Here is a 16,442-nt window from a genome sequence, read left to right as displayed (position 1 = left end):
ATAGGGGAGTTCAGGGGTGGCTCCGGTACCGGGCACAGGCTCCCTGGGAGCCCCAGGGTGTCAGAGGAACACGCCCCTCGGGCTGGACTCTGCATCCCCCGTGTGGGTTCACTCCACGCAGCTCTGGATCCTCAGTCCACCAGCGCAGCCAAGGGGACGTCCTCCTTCTGGAAGGTTCCGGCCAAGGGCTCCCATTGACAGAGCTGGGTCATGTGCCAGAAGGAGGCTGGCCTCTGCTTTCCCTGACCTGGCTCACTGTCTGGGGTCCATGGTGGGCTCAGCCCCAACTGAACCGTGTATACTGAGACCGGAGAGAGGCAGGTCCCCAAAGAAACAGGCTGCTGATGCCAGGAGGACCGACACGTGTGGGGTAGAGGAGGGAAGTGGGCTCACAGGCAAAATGATGATGCTTCCAGGAGGGGACACCTACCCTCACTCTTCTGTGGGGAGGAAAAGAGTGTCCTTGTGGAGGGGTGTGTGTGTGTGTGTGTGTGTGTGTGTGTGTGTGTTTGAAAGGACATGTGTGGGTGTAGTATGGGATGGGAGTGAGTACTGGGGCATGGGGGCAGGGGACGAGGGAGGGGGAGGGGTCTGAGGGTGGCTGCAGGGGCCCATGGTGGGAGGAGTCTGGCCAGCCAGGAGGACACGCAACGGGGTCCTGCCACTCCCCCGCCTTTCCCTGAGGCTTCCAGATGGCCCCGAGGATGCAGAGCCGCAAGTGGACACAACAGGCCACCCACATGCCTCCCCGCTAGCCAGACAAGATGGGCCACGCTGCCCAAGGCTACATCTAGGAAAGGTCTGCACCATGGCTGGCCAAGGGGCTTGAAGAGAGACCTGCAGTCCTGTTCGGCCCTGGGCCACCATGTGGCCCCGTGTCCTCATCTCCAGGACAGCACAGCCGGGAGGGGACTGGGCCATCACACATCCCTTCCCAGAAGAGGGGCTCCGAAAGCAGGCGGCACAGCTCTAGATCTCAGGCTCCCAGCCCAGGTCCAGCCCAGGACCCCTGGTCAGCCAGCTCCACCACTTTCCTACGCCCAGACCCCTCACTTTTTCCCCTGAGGGTTTCAGCCTCTGCTGGAAAGACCAGCTCCAGCCTAAATCCACCCCTGAGCTGGAGACTTACCCTTTGCTTCTCTTTAAACAGCACCAACCATGCCCTCGGGCTCCCCAGGTATTTACAGGACAGAAGAAAAACCAAACAAACATTCTAGAAAAGGAATGTGGCCCAGGCTGGAGCAGGGGTCCCCAAGCCTCGGGTCTCCCAGATAGTTTGGGCAAGGGTAGGGGGAGCACTTGTGCTCCTGGGAGGGGTACTGTGTGCCTGTGTGTGTGTCAGGATATGTGGCAGTACGTGGAGGGGTGGGGAATCTCCCGGGAGGGGTACTGTGTGCGTGTCAGGATATGTGGCAGTACGTGGAGGGGTGGGGAATGCCAGGTCGGTGGTCTCAGGACCTTCCCACACCCTCTCGCCTCCTGACTTAGCACTCATAGACCTGGACCTTGACCCGAAGGATGAGAGTGACACAGAGGGCATAGAAGCGAACACTGTTAGTCAATTCATCGTGCCTGGCTCAACACCAAAAAGGATTTGGGGCAGCATGAAAAGATGCATAACGTGTAATATGAAAATGCTGTGAAGAAACCAGCCAAAGGGAACCAGAACAGGAGGAACAAGATGAAGCCCAGAGTCAGATCAGGAAACAAAGATGAAACTGAGGTCCCGGGCGCTTGGGCCGTGGTGACCTGCAAGTTGGAACTGCACCTTCCAAAGAGCAAAGTTCTCTGCAAGTCCTGTCACCAAGAGCCACAATATTTAAAACAGATGGGAGTGGGGGAGGGGAGAACTCAGGAGCCCAGGCTCCACCCTCTCCGCTCCCGCTGCCCCTCACAGCTGCCCTGAGCCGCCCCCCAGAAGGCTCCAGCTCCCACCATCTGGAAACCTCTACACTGGTTGGTTCTGTCTCCTGTGCGCTCACAGCAAACCCCTGGGGCTGGAGCAACCCAAGCTCTGCCTGGGACTAAAGGAAGAGAGAAATGTCCCCCTTGGGTCCTCATGGGACATGCTGCCATGAGCCGATCATAACATCCTGACAACATAGAAGTGGGTTCTAGGTCTACTTCCCTGTCCTGTGAGGCCCCTGCCGTGCCAGGCACCTCCCCATCCCTTGAGATGGGCCCTGTCCTCCCCCCATCAAAGAGGAGCACATAAAGTGTGACAGCCCAGGACTCAGACTCATGCCTGGCACTGCCACCTCTCTGAGGGCTGTCCTTGGGAAAAGAGAGAGGCTGGTCCAGTGTGTCCTCAAACCCCAGAACTGAGACCGGGAGGGCCCGCCTCACGGCCAGCCATGTTCACAGTCAGGACCACCCACAGCCGGGTGTCCAACACCACTGACCCAGAGCAGCACAGGGGACCAGAGGCCACAGGGTCGGGGGCTCCCACCCACCCCGAAGCCCTGTGCACCCAGAGCCCAGGGGGTTTCTCCCTCCAGCATCCCTTCACCTCCCCTTCTACCCCACACATCTGGACACCCAGACGGGAGCTCGTGCCCTTGCTGACCTGGACGCTGACCTCTCTCTGAGGTCATCTGGACCCCGCACTGTTCATGAAAGCACAGCCATGACTCTCCACCACCAGGGGCCAGGGTGCAAGGGAGTTAGTTTCCCCTGACTGGTCGCCTGGCAACGGGCATCTCTTTTATGCCCTCTCTGCGGTGCACATGTCATTGACGGGAATTCCTCTCCTCTAACAGTTTGCGTTGTCAGAGGGCAAACTCTGATGAGTAGCAAATGTCTCTGAGTTCATCAGTAATAACCCCCAGGAGATCACGCCGAGGAAGTTATCTGCTACCAAATAATAAAATATCTGCCTCTACTTTCAGAAGCTTTGGACGGCAAAGAGAGACCGCCAGGGGACTCCGAAAACCTTCAGACAGGATCTGTCTGGCTCGTCCAGCCTAATTCATAGTGACTTAATACATCATGGGGAAGGGGTGGCGGGGCCAGGAAGCCTAGCACAGCCAGATTTCCTCGATATAAAATACCATCAACTGAAAGATTTACCAACCGTCCAGCGAGGGGCTGGGGGGTGAGTAGCCACACAGATGCAAGATGTACCCTGACTTCAAAAACGCTGCAAAGTAGGAGGAAAGAGAAAGATCATATCCATTTCACATGAAGGAACTATGGTAGATTGCTGCCCCTTTAGACCCGCAGTCTCTGTTTCCAGCCCCTTTCCCTGGGTCATGCTTTTTAGAGGTCCAGTAGCCAACGTGCAGTATGAATCACACACTCTACAAATTAAAGAGAGAACGTTGCGGGCCCAACACATCAAAGGGTCCCAGGCAGTCCAATCCGTCCCCTCAGCCCACTGTACTGCCACCCCCATGCCTCACAGCCTCCCAGCACTGTCCATGTGTCCCTGGACAAGGAGACTCTCAAGGAAATTCAAGGAAAGGGAAGAAATGAACAAGCCTTTATGGAGCACCTGCCCCGGGTCAGGCACTTACTGGATGCTGGCATGACCAGGCTAAATGAGACCCAATTCTTGCCCTCAAAGAGAGGAGGTGAGAAGATGATGACAACCCACTGAGTGCCTGTTGCACCAGCCACTGTGCTTGGTACCACGCACAGAGTATCCCATTTGGTCCTTGCAACAGCTCCTATAGATAATGATTATACCCATTTTACTGCTGAGAAAATAAAGGCTGGGTGAAGCTAAGTGACTTCAAGCACTGGTCGCCAATAGAAGGCATAGCCAGAACCTGGACTGAGCCACTGTCCCCAGAGCTTGTCTGCGTTCTTTCTACCACCTCAAGTAGGCTTTTCTCCATAGCCTCAAGCCCAGAGCGCCATCGCTTAGCCCAAGACAGTGTCAGGCCCTGAGGTGTCTCCACACGCGGGTCACATCTCTTCCACCTCCTGACTCTCAGCCTCTCCAAGCTGTCCACCTGTCTTAACTTCCACTGCCAAAGACTTAGACCAGACCCCCATGGTCGTGGCCCCAGGAAGCCACCATTACCTCCCAAAGAGCCTCCTGGCTTCCCTTCTCACCGCTGTGGTCCAGTATCCACACCCCAGCAAGCACGGTGTTTGTAAGACACAAACCACACATTTCTCTTCTGTTTAAATGCTCTGAAGCCTTCCCCTTGCCCTGGAGGCAAAATGCTCCACCTATGAGGACTCACACGATCCAGCCCAACCTGACCTCCACCCCCTGGATCACGCTTCAGCACTTCTGCGTTCCTTCTATCCTTCCAGAATGTGCACTTCTTTCCAGCCTATGAGTCTTCGCACATGCTGTTCCTGGGCCTGGAATGCCATTCCCCTCCATGAACCGACACCTCTTCATCTTGCTGGGAAAAGACTGAGGCATCCACGCTACCCGAAGTTATCTTCTCTCCCAGATCCTGGCTCTTTTCCTTAAAGGCCTTATCACAAGGTATAACTATCTATTTTCCTGTTTATTTGTTACATATCGTCTCCTTCACTGAGCCGTAAGTTCACTGGCCTCTGGAATTGGGTCTCTTCTTCACCATTGAGTTGCTCACAACGCATAGAGTCGGTGCCAAATAAATGCGCTGATTGAATGTGTGAATCAGTGAATCGGAAGAGGGTTGCCAGTCACCATGGTACGTCCTCTGCTGACCGGCACGAGGCCTGGCCATTCCTTGTCATTGTGTCTCAGGCAGCTACCACCAACTGGGCAGACTCGACCGTTCTGATGGGCTTCGGATGAAACAAACCACGGTACGTCCACCCCGTGGCCTATGCCTCGGTCATAAAAAAGGAACCAGCTTGAATGGATCTCGAGGGCATTGTGCTAAGTGAAAAAACCAGTCTCGAAAGGTTACATACCATATGGCTCCCGGATATGACATCCTCGAGGTGAGCAAATCATAGAGACGCAGAAAAGATAAGAGGTACTGGGGGATCCGGCACGGGGAAGGTGGGTGTCACTAACCCAGGGAAGCAGGAGAGAGTTCCCTGAGGCACACGATCTAGATCTTGATCTTGGTGGCAGTTACATGAATCTACAAATGGGATAAAGTGCCATAGAATGATACACAAAGACACACAAGAAATAAAACCACGTGGACACATGTAAAAACTGGGGAAATCCAAGCAGAGTTTAGAGTCCTGGTCCCTGCAATGTGCCGAATGATGTGCTGGTTTTGATAATACACGTTGTCACCACTGGCAGAAGCTGGGAGAAGGGTACACAGGACCTCTTGGGACTATCTTTGCAACTTCTTGTGGGTCTGTAATTATTTCAAAATAAAGAGTAAAAAAATAATTAAAATTAAAAAAGATAGGATTGATGTGTGACCCCAGACTCAGGCTCTCCATACCCACATTTCTCCCCCTTCCTTCCTTGGGACACCAGGTGCCACCTGCCCCAGGTGGGTGCCTCCCAGCCAGGAACTTGCAGACGACCCAGAGCCATGGACCAGGCTCCCCCAGGAGGAAGGGACTGGACCCTTCAGACCCACCCCCCGGTGTGGTTGGATAACATGTATGTAAGTCGGGCACCCTACACAGTCTCATTTTTGCACCAGATTCTGAGGGAGGATCCCATATGTTTCCGGTGTGATCTGAGATCCAGTAAGAGAACATGTTCCTCTGATTATTTGTTGCTCACACCCGAAGCCCTGCCTCTACGTCTCAGAAGCAGCATCTGGGGAAATGGCCACATGCAAACCCCACACTGGAAACCTTCCCTGTAGACCCCTCCCTGACAATTTAGGAATGAGGAGTCTTTAACTGAACCGCTTTGTCCCAGAGAGGCCAAAGCTTTTATCTATCAACTGTGTCACAGGCCACAGGCAGAAAAGCTGCTGGTTTTTGCTGAGGGTGAACCCTTGCCTGTGCCGGCTGCGTTAGACCGTAAGAGGGATGCACACGGAGGCCCGCTTGGGTCTGTGGCTCAGAGATGGCGGGTCTGGTTTGAGTTTGGTCCAGATTCTAGTGGGGAAAACTGGAAAAGTAAAAGTAAGTTCCCGGCTTGTGGCCACACAGAGAGCAGGGACTGCGTCTACACTGACACAGGGCTGTGGGCACAGTGTTGCCTTAACCCTTGGCTAGACTGAGCACTGATGCCTACGCAGGCAAAGTGCGGGCAGTGACGGGGGTCTCCGGGGTGAAGCGAGGGACTGAGCTGGCCTGGAGTAGGAGAATGCCCACTGGATAAGGACTCCATGGGGTCCTAGCCCCGGCTCTGCCCCCGATTCACCATGTTACCCTCCATAAGCCCCTTCCCCACCCTGGGCCTCAGTTTCACCATCTTCAAAGTGCCCTGACTTCTGAGGTCCTCTTCAGAGCTAAACATCTACCTGCCCCACAGTTTCTCAATCTTCGCACTATGGACACTTTGAGCCAGAACATTCTTTGTTGGGGGGGTGGGGGGAGAAATAGTGAGCCCTGGAGGATGTTTAACAGGATCCCTGGCTTCTGCCCACTAGGTCCCAAGAAATATGTCCCTCTCCCCCTACCGTGTGATGATCAAAAATGTTTCCAGACGTTGTCAAATGTCCCCTGGGGGTAAAACCGTCCCTGATGGAGAACCACTGCCCTAGACTCACGGACGCTCAAATCAAGGAGGATTGGAGAGTCCAGACCTGCCTGAGGGCGGAGCCTGTATACCTCCTCCATCGGGCCATCTTCCTTCCATCTCGGCTCCAACATCCTCTGCTCTGGGAATTCTGGAGCAAAGTCCTTCCCTCCAGGACAACACTCCCCAGTGAAAAGTGCTCTTTGAATTGAACTGTAGTGTCCATCACTGTTTAGGACCATCCAGAAGCGGTCTGTGCCACCCCTGGTGTTCCAGGCCACTGTCTATTTGAAGAGAACCATAATTTCCCTTCTCTTGTCCAATGCCACACTTGGGAGAGGGCAGGCACAGGCTGGTGGAAGGACTGATGTAGAGGGGAAGAGGTGACCCCCACTGGGCTCCGGGAAGGTGAGCCCGCCCCACTGCTCCAGAGCCTGACAACCAGAAATGACACCTGCCTAATGCGATGGACCTGCTGCCTCACTGCTAGGTTAACGACCGACCTTGGAGGGTCACTAATAGCCTCCCTAGGTACAGTGTCCTTACCTGCCCTGCCCTCTACGTGGGTCGATGTGAAGCCCTAGAAACGAGTATAAACCAAAAACACTGTAGAAATGTGTGTGATTCTCTCAGGGTTTTCCTCTTTCCCCACAGACATTTTATTGCATCTAAAATGCCCTGATCTGGGACAAGAAATAGTCACAAACTACCCAGGGCGGATGACCCAAGAAATCCTTTATGTCAGCAGGAACAAAGCCTTATTAGAGAGGCTCTCCTTGAACACTCCCAGCCTGAACTCTATCCTAAACTCTATCCTCTCGCCCTGCTCCATCTTTCTCCTTGGCACTCACTGTCCCCTGGCAGGGAGTACACATCACGTTCCCCCTTCAATGTCAGCTCCATGAGCTGGGGTCTTTGTCTTGCTCACGGCCATCTCCCCAGTACCTCGAGAGGATGTGCAATACATTCTTTTTTTTCGGTATTTATTTTCTTTATTCCCATCATGAGAATTAGTTTGTGCTTCCCTTGGTGAATTTTGTTTTATTTTAAAAAAATTTTATTGGATTATAGTTGATTTACAATGTTGTGTTATTTTCTGCTGTACAGCAAAGTGAATCAGTTATACCCACTCTTTTTTAGATTCTTTTCCCGTACAGGTCATTACAGAGTATTGAGTAGAGTTCCCTGTGCTCTACAGTAGGTCCTTATTAGTTACCTATTTTATATATAGTAGTGTGTATATGTCAATCCCAACCTCCCAATTTATCCCTCCCCCCACTTCCCCCCTGGTAACGATAAGTTTGTTTTCTACGTCTGTGACTGTATTTCTGTTTTGTAAATAAGTTCATTTGTACCAGTTTTTTTAGAGTCCACATATAAGCGGTATCATATGATATTTGTCTTTCTCTGACTTACTTCACTCAGTATGACAATCTCTAGGTCCATCCATGTTGCTGCAGATGGCATTATTTCATTCCTTTTTGTGGCTGAGTAGTATTTCATTGTATATATGTACCACTCTTGTTACATGAAGGCAGAGACACTGAGTGAGTTTTCATTGGGGAAATGGCCAGTGGAAGGCAGCCAAGTGAAGATGGAGGACCTGGCCAGAGCTGCCAATGAGCTGGGGTGGTGAGGATTTGGGTGAATAGGGTGACATTTAGAACGTTGGTGCTGGGGGCTTGAGACACACAGGGACAGAAGAAGAAAACATAGAATGCTAGGCTTGACAGCAAACTTAGAGGCTCCAGCTGCCACCGTTATGCACACGGGATTATATACGTGTCAACTACCATGGCAACATACATTAGTACATGAATCGATATATAAATACAACTTTGAAAAGCATTTAATTTGTTTTAACATATGTGAGTGTATGTAAACAAACCAGATGTTATTAATTATAGTAGAAATGGCTCAACAAATCGTTCTAATAATTACTCAATGGATGGTTGATTCTTTTTAATTTTTTTTATTGAAGTACAGTTGATTTACAATATTAATTTCTGCTGTACAACAAAGTGACTCAGTTGTACATCTATATACATTCTTTTTTAAATATTCTTTTCCATTATGATTTATTAGGAATGGACGGTTGATTTTTAACAATTGTTGAGCGATCCTTTGACCTGGCTGTTACTAACTAAATGACAGCCCTGTCCAAGGCATCGTTTGACATGGGGAACCTCCTGTCAAACTAAGGCCCTGACTAGGCCTGACTAGGGCCTTAGTCAGCCCTGGCTGCAATCATGAAATACCCCTGACTGGGTGGCTTAAATGACAGATATTTATTTCACACAGCTCTGGAGGCTGCATGTCCAAGGTGCTGGTAGATTTGGTTCCTGGTGAGGCCTCTCTTCCTGGCTTGGGTGTCTGTGTACATTGTGTGTTCACAGGAGCTCTCTGTGTGTGAGCAGAGGGTGAGCTGTGGTGACTCTTCTTAAAAGGGCACTAATCCCATCATGCAGGCTCCACCCTCATGAGCACATCTAAACCTAATCACCCCTCAAAAGCCCCACCTCCTAACACCATCACATTGGGAATTAGGGCTTCACTATACCAATTTGGTGGGGGGACACAAACAGTCAGTTTATAGCACCCACAAACTCTCCCAGGGGCCTGCCATCGAGAAACCTTAGGACCCTGGTGCCAAGCAGGTGGACAGTAGCACCATCTGTGTGACCGGACCACACACCCACCTGGACACCTGACCCCACGTGACCCCACCATGTCCCTGACCTCATCCCCATCACTGTCCCCTCATCCCACCCCTGCCTGCACCTGTCCCTTGACCTTTGCCTCCGCTGGTTCCCCTGCCAGGGGTCCTCTTCTCCCAAGTACATACATTTACTTCTACGTGGAAAACTAGGTGGGTTTTCACTCCAAGGTTAACTTCCCAGTTAAACCTGCCTTGGCCACCCTTCCTGATACTTTAGCATCCCCACTGCTGACAGCCCCTCTGCCTCGTTTTCTCCCTGCATGGGGCCCCAGCTGGCCTTCCATGCTTTGTGAGTTGGGAAGGAAGGAGCAGAGGGTGAGGCCCTCCTTTGGGGAGCCAAGTGGATGCCATACAGTGGCCTATGGCCGCCACAAGAAGGCTGCTCCCCAAGGACTACCAGGTCCTCCCTAACGAAAATAGAACAGTATTTTAAAGGAAAGCGGAGGCCGAAGGAAAGGAACTTTCCCGAGGGCCCAGCACCTTCTGTCTATTATCTCTTTCATTCCTCCCAAGAACCTATGAGACAGGTGTTTTCACTCCCACGTTCCAGAGGTGAAATCCCAGGCTCAGAGGGTTGAAGCTCAAAGTCACAGAATCATTAAGCAGAGTCAGCCCAGCTCTGAAGCCCGGGTCCTCTCTGCACAGCCTCTGCATCTGTGAAGCAACGATCACAAAAGACAGAAACCAAACCTTTTCGGCAAGGAAGCCTTCTTCTATTCATGTCCAGCCCGGGAATCCAAAACGCCTGGATCTCAGCATCTTCAGAGGGACGTTGGCGGTAAAGACCTGACACTTTGGAGCCACGAGCTTGCGTCCTCCCACCGAAAGGAACCCAGACCCTGTGCCCTGCTCTGTGTTCCTGCCCATCAAAGCTGTCTGCTCCCATCAGGACAGGGCCCCTGACGTACAAAACCCAGGCCCTGCCTCGGGCTGGTTTCAGGTTTCTACAACACAGTAAATCGGCATGTTTTTATTTCTCCATCTGTAAACATCTCTCCATCTAATACAGTAACTGCTGTTTATACAGAGCTATAAAAACAGAGCTCAGAGCACAATAAGATTATAGTCTTACTTCAATACATCCAGCCCATAATAAAATAAAATCTTACAAACCGTCCAGAAGACCCGTCGAGGCGTTCTTTAAGAATTACTGTCTGTCGTGTGTAAGGATTCTAGCTGGGCATAATATTTTCCACAGCTGTCAGGACCTATTTAAAAGGCAATATCCTTTTGCTGGCATTTGACTTAGACTCTGTTTATACCATGTGGAGGATTGTTAATTCTGCGACATCTGACTCAGGGGTGTTTGATTACACTGAGGCCACCGCCAAGGGGACGACGCATGATGTGGTGTGAGGTCGCGCGGCAGGACCGCGGCCCCACTCTCGCCAGGCTCCCCCTTGCTGACGAGGTGCACCTGGGGGGATGGGACCCAGCAGCGGGGAAATGAGACGGTCTGCTTTCCAGGCAGCGTGGGCTGGTGGCTAGAGGAGTTGTGGGGCGGGGTAGGCAAGACGTAGTCCAGTCACATGCCGGTGACAAGCCTTGGGCGAGGTCATTTGCCGCTTGGAGGGTCAGTTTCCCAGTTCGTAAGTGGGGAACAAGCCTGTACCTTACAAAGGGTTGTGGGCTGAATTGTGTCCACCCCAAATTCATTTATGGAAGCCCTAACCCCCAGTGCTTCCGAATGTGACTGTGCTCAGAGATAGGGCCTTTAAGAGGCGGCTGAGTTAGAATGAGGCCATATGGGTGGGCCCTAAGCCAGTCTGACAGGGGTCTGAGAAGAAGAGGATGTAGACACACATAGCGGAAAGGCCAGGGGAGGGCACAGGAAGAAGACAGCCATCTACAAGCCAACAAGAGAGGCCTCAGAGGAAACCAATCTAGGCATGTGTTTCCTACTGCTGCTGTAATAACGAATGAGCACAAACAGTGATTTAAAACAATACACACTTATTCTCTTACAATTCTGGAAGTCAGAAGTCCAAGATGGGTCTTACAGGGTTCAAAGCGAGGTGTAAGCACGGCTGGTTCGTGCTGAAGACTGTAGAATCCATTGTCTTGCCTCTTCCAGCTTCTAGGGGCCACCCACATTCCTTGGCTTGTGTGCCCTTCCCCCGTCTTCAAAGCCCGGAGTGGGGCAAGTTCTCAGCTCGCCCTCCCTCTGACTCTGCTTCCTTACGCCAGCGCGCCTGACTCTCCACTGACTCTGCTTGCATCTTTGCCCCGCACAGTTTCTCTCCCACTAAGCAGCCCAAGTGACGCTTATGATGTGTATTTAGATCCTGACCCTGCACTCTCCAGGGCTTCACCTCCTGGGAGCTGAGCCGGCCTGGGGCGGCCCAACAGCCCCTCAGGCTCCAGCTCCCGAAGCCTCTGGCCGCCTCTCCTGCCAGCCGCCCCTCGCTAAGGCCGCTCCCCTCACGCTGGCCTCCTGCTTCTTTCTGGATCGTGCCAAGCTAGTTCCACCTCAGGGCCCACGCCCTCTGCACATGTCACCCAGAGACCCTCACTGCCTGCGGGCATTGGCGGAAACGCCCCTTTATCAGAGAGCTCCTCCCTGACCCTACTACCTAAATAACACCCCAATCCCCCCAGCTCCCATCCCCCCGCAAACCTCTCCATCCTCCCCTGACTGCGCGCTTCTGCAAAGCACTGATCACAGCCTGTGGCACATTCATTTGCTGACTGTCTTCCCCACAAGGGTGTCAGCTCCGTGGGAACAGGACGTAGGCTGGCTGCATCCCCACAGCTGGCCGGCCCAGGAGGCCAGGTACACACAGTCAGGGTTGAATAGACACCTTTGAGTGATCTGTGGTTGACGTTGAAACATGAGGAAAATCATTAAGTGGTTCTTTTTTTTTTTTTTTTCCTATCTGCTGTGAATTTTATTTTATTTACATCTTTATTGGAGTATAATTGCTTTACAGTGGTGTGTTAGTTTCTGCTTTATAACAAAGTGAATCAGTTATACACACACATATGCTCCCAGCGAATGTCTGAGCTGGAAGGCCCGTCAGGATCGCCCTGTCCTGCCTTGCCCCACCTTGCCCACCCAGAAATCCCCTCAGTGCTCTGTACGGCAGGTGGTCCACCTGGCCTCAGGTTGAAGAGCTGAATTTCCCCAACTATCCCAGGATTCCCTCAGTGGCAAGGACAACATAGTCATCTTTTGAATGTCAGGATTCCAATAAAGAGCTTGATATAGATTGGGCTCTCAGTATACGTTTGAAGGATAGATAGGTGGATAGTTGGGTAGATGGAAAGGTAGATGAATGGAAGAAAAGTAGTTTGGTGAATGGATAGATGGATGTGTTAGATGGTTGGATGGATAGATGGGGGTGATGCAGAAGATAGGTGGGACCCAGGCTGAGAAGCAGAAATTTGTCCCCTGTGGACAGATCCTCCAAGATGAAGGGGAGGAGAAGCTGAGCCCTGCCCAGATAAAAGATTGAGTCCACGTATTTCTTATTCTCGAGGTCAAGGAGACCTTCCTGACTATATGTGAACAGAAAGGCTCCTTGGACGTCAAAAACAGAGTGATGTCAACCTACCCATAGACCTCTTCGCTGGAATCCATCTTGGCTAAGAGATGCGTGCACACACATGGAAGGACCCTGAGATAAACCAAATACAGACTCAGAACCAGACAAAGCAAGATGATTGGCCGAAGGAAACCCGGAAGAAATATCCCACATAACTGATTCAAACTACCACGAGGGCGCAACTCTCTCCCTGAGCCCACCAGCCTGTCTATCCATACGTACTCTTTTTCCTCCTAATAAACACTTTACTTGTTTCACTACTTCCGTTTCTTTGTGGACATTCACTTTCTACAAAGCTGACAGGCCAAGGGTCTTGTCACTGGCCACTGGTCTAGAGGCTACGATTCAGCACTCTTACTGCTGCAGCCTGACTTCAGTCTCTGACTGGAGAACCGAAATCCTGCTTCAAGCTGCTGCAGGCCAAGGCCACCTGGGATCAGGTGGATGGATAAATGGTTGGTTAGATGGATGAATGGATAGATGGACGGATGGATGAATGGATGGAAGGACAGGTGGGTAGATACATGGATGTATGGATGGAAGGATGGATGTTTAGAGGGATTGATGAATGGATAGGTAGCTGGGTAGATGGATGGAAGGATGAATGGATGGATGGACTGGTGCATGGATACATGGAGGGATAGGTGGGTTGATGGATGGAAGGATGGATGGGTGGATGGTTGGATGGATGGATAGATGGGTAGAAGGATGGATGGATAGATGGGTAGAAGGATGGCTGCTTAGGTGGATTGATGAATGCATGGATGGAGAGGTGGGTGGATGGATGGCAGGTTAGAGGGTAACAGGCATGGTTGGATAAATGAATGAAAATCAGTGACGTAGAGCTCATCACTTCCGAGGCAGCCCTTGTCCATTGGAAAGAAGTGATGGACACAAAGCCCTTCCCTGAGTTGCACTGGAGCCCATTTCCCTGTGTGTCACACTGCTGTTGTCCCAAGAGCTGTGTTCTTTTCATCTTCAATGGATTTGGGGGCAGAAAAAGAGACTGGCAAAGTTTGTTACCCCTCATCTGCCCTCAGCTAACACCTCTGGTAGAGCACCACCTACTGGGCTGTGGCCCGTTAGGTGCACGTCCCCCATGCTCTCAAGGTCCAGGACATCATGCTGCAGTCACATAGGACAGCAAGATCCCACCCCACACCTGCCCTGCTCGTTCACACTGTGGTGACCCCATTCTGAAGGAAGTGTCCCCCAAGGGCCGTAGGGAGCCATGAGAAGATGCAGCTTGCGAGCCTATAAAAAGAAGGCAAGGCCAAATACTTCACGCCTGCCCATTCCAGGAGATCAGCAAGAATCACTGGTGTGATGTTTTTACAAATGTATAGTAAATACCAGGCCCACATTCTCACCTACTTAACCTTCAGAACAAACCAGTGAGATAGCATCACCACTCCATCCTGTAGACTGGGGAAATGGAGGCTGAGTTCAGACTGGTCTGCCCAAGGCCACACAGCTAGTACAAGGTGGAGAAGGACCTGAACCCTGCTCTCCTGCCAACCCTGTCTCTACAGCTCCACACTGTGGGGAGGGAAGGGCGGGTCACTGGCAGGCACCTGTAGAAGGAGCTGCAGGCAGGACAAGGAGGGCCTTTGTGGGGTCCCAATTTCTGCTCTGCTCCTCTGGAGACCTTTGAATATTCCAGACAGGGAGATTCCCAAAGGCCACCTGTTACACAGGGAGACCAGCACAGATGGGGAAACTGAGGCATATAGCAGGAAAATGCCTTGGTCGTGGTCACAGAGCAAAAACATGGCAGAGGTGGGCCCGACCTCAGGCGTTTTGCCCTGTCCCTGCCCAGACACCACCCGTTTTCCTGCTCTGCAACCTATTTCACCCCTCACAGCTCCCTGGCTTGACCCCCTTCCTGGGCCATGCAGGGAGCCCATTTCAGGTTGCCGAGTCCTAGGCTATGACTCCTATGGTGACTTCCACTCCCGAGAAGATGTCTCAGTCAGGGTTTTTCAGAGAAACAGAACCGATAAGATATCGATATGTAAATATGTATATATATATGTGAATTAACTTCCAGTTATGGAGACTGGCAAGTCCAACACCTGCAGGGTGGGCTGGCAGGCTGGAGAGCCAAGGAGGATGCCAGTGCTTCAGCTCAGGTCCAATGGCGGTCTGCTGCAGAATTCCCTCCTGCTGGGGGAGGTCAGTCTTTTGTTCTAGGCAGGGCTCCACATTAGGGAGGGCAATCTGCTTTACGCAAAGTTCACCAGTTTAAACGTTAATCTCATCCCAAAACACCCTCACAGAAACATCTAGAATAACGTTTGGTCACGTATGTGGACGCCGTGGCCCAGCCCAGCTGACACATAGAGCAACCGTCACAGAAGGTGGAATCATCCCCGCAGCAGGCAGCTGGCGCTCACACAGCCCAGCAGCTCGAGCTAAGGCGCCACCCGCAGCGCCACTCCTCGCCGGCTGTGGGACCTGGAGAAGTCATCTCGTGTGTCCACTGAAGATGGGAGTAAGAGTCCTGTACCTTGAGGCCGGGGCGGATTGAATGTGACAGTGTTGGTAAGAGCTCGGCAGGTGGCCCGCACACAGGGATGTCCAGGAGACGCTGTTTCTCTGCAGCAGCTGCATGGTCCCATTGGCTACTGTGCCGAGGGCCTGCCCCACACCGTCCACTCCCCTACTGCTCTTCCGCTGGCCTCTTTGCGTCTCACACCTGCCCTTTGCTGAGCCTTTAGCTTGACCCCCTGCCCGCCTCCCTGGGGGCTGATCCGTCACTGCTGACCTTCTCCACTCAATTCTGGATGCTTCAGCCCCTAGCTTCTGATTCAGCCACGCCCTTTGGACCCCTCCCTGGCATCTATCCATGTGGCCACCAACACAGCCCACCCTGGAGCTGATCCCCGTTCCCCCGTCACACACATACACACCCAACACATACACACGTGTGACACACACACAGAGGCACCTAAACACACACATGTGCACACGACCCAACCCACATACACACACACACACACACACACACACACACATATGCACGCACAGTCCAGAACTGGGCAGCTCTCCTCTCCTGATTTCTAAAAGAAAGCGTTTGGCGTATGAAATCCCCTTTCATCTCCAGGTTGACATGTGAGCCAGTCACATCCAGCCCTCTTAGAGGGCTGTCATCCTGAACTAAATGGTTCTAAATATTATACAGTTTTGTTCAGAAGTTGTTTACAGAGACCTGCTCTGTGCCCGGGCCAGCGCGGCATTATGCATGTATAGACCCAACAGTGAGAATGTGGGACGTAATCTTCTCAGCGTCACGATGTTACTTTCAGGGGTGATGTGGTTGAGGAGCAGACGGACGCTCAGCACAGTAAAGGGGCCGACGGTCAAGGCACTTTCCTTCATCCCACGGTGACTGAGCCCCTACCCGTGTCCTGGGGGCTTGCCTGACCCCTCTGAAATTTCCCACCTGAGCATGTCATGGTCCCAGCCATGAGCTGCCCCTTGGACGGGTCCCATGGGCTGTCCCGCCCCCAGTGTTGCAGGAGCCCCAGCTCCAGGCATGGTCTGTGACTGCCTCCCTCCTCTGCCCTGGGAATGCTTCTCTGCAGAGCCAGAGGTGGGGCCCCATCGCTCAGAGAGCGGC

The sequence above is a fragment of the Tursiops truncatus genome, chromosome 2 (genome assembly GCF_011762595.2).
Source record: "Tursiops truncatus isolate mTurTru1 chromosome 2, mTurTru1.mat.Y, whole genome shotgun sequence".
In the NCBI taxonomy this organism is placed as follows: domain Eukaryota; kingdom Metazoa; phylum Chordata; class Mammalia; order Artiodactyla; family Delphinidae; genus Tursiops; species Tursiops truncatus.
The sequence above is the reverse complement of the archived record's forward strand: the minus strand, read 5'-3'. Positions refer to the sequence as shown.